Source organism: Lutra lutra, chromosome 1 (genome assembly GCF_902655055.1).
Source record: "Lutra lutra chromosome 1, mLutLut1.2, whole genome shotgun sequence".
NCBI lineage: Eukaryota > Metazoa > Chordata > Mammalia > Carnivora > Mustelidae > Lutra > Lutra lutra.
In genome coordinates this window covers 205,616,989-205,617,367 of record NC_062278.1, presented here as the reverse complement: position 1 = coordinate 205,617,367, position 379 = coordinate 205,616,989, and positions in this window count along the sequence as shown.

Sequence of the window (379 nt, the reverse complement as noted above, 5' to 3'; positions counted from 1 at the left end):
CACGGATTTCCAGTAGGTTGAAACGAGTCAGAGTTCTACCAGCACGGTAGGAATGTGCTCTGTCTCCTTATTCCCACCAGCATTAGTAATTTCAGCATTCCCTGGGTTGATGATTAGAAAGTGATATGGCATTGTTATTTATTATTATTTTAAAGATTTTATTTGTTTGAAAGAGATAGAGAGCATGGGTGTTGGGGAAGAGGCAGAGGGAGAGGGAGAAACAGACTCTTAGCTAAACACAGAGCCCAACATGGGACTCATGGGACCCTGAGATCATGACCTGAGCCAAGTCAGATGCTTAACTGACTGAGCCACAGAGTAGCCTGCCTTTGTTACTTTAATTTGCATTTTTTCACCCAAATGAATGTGAATACTTTTC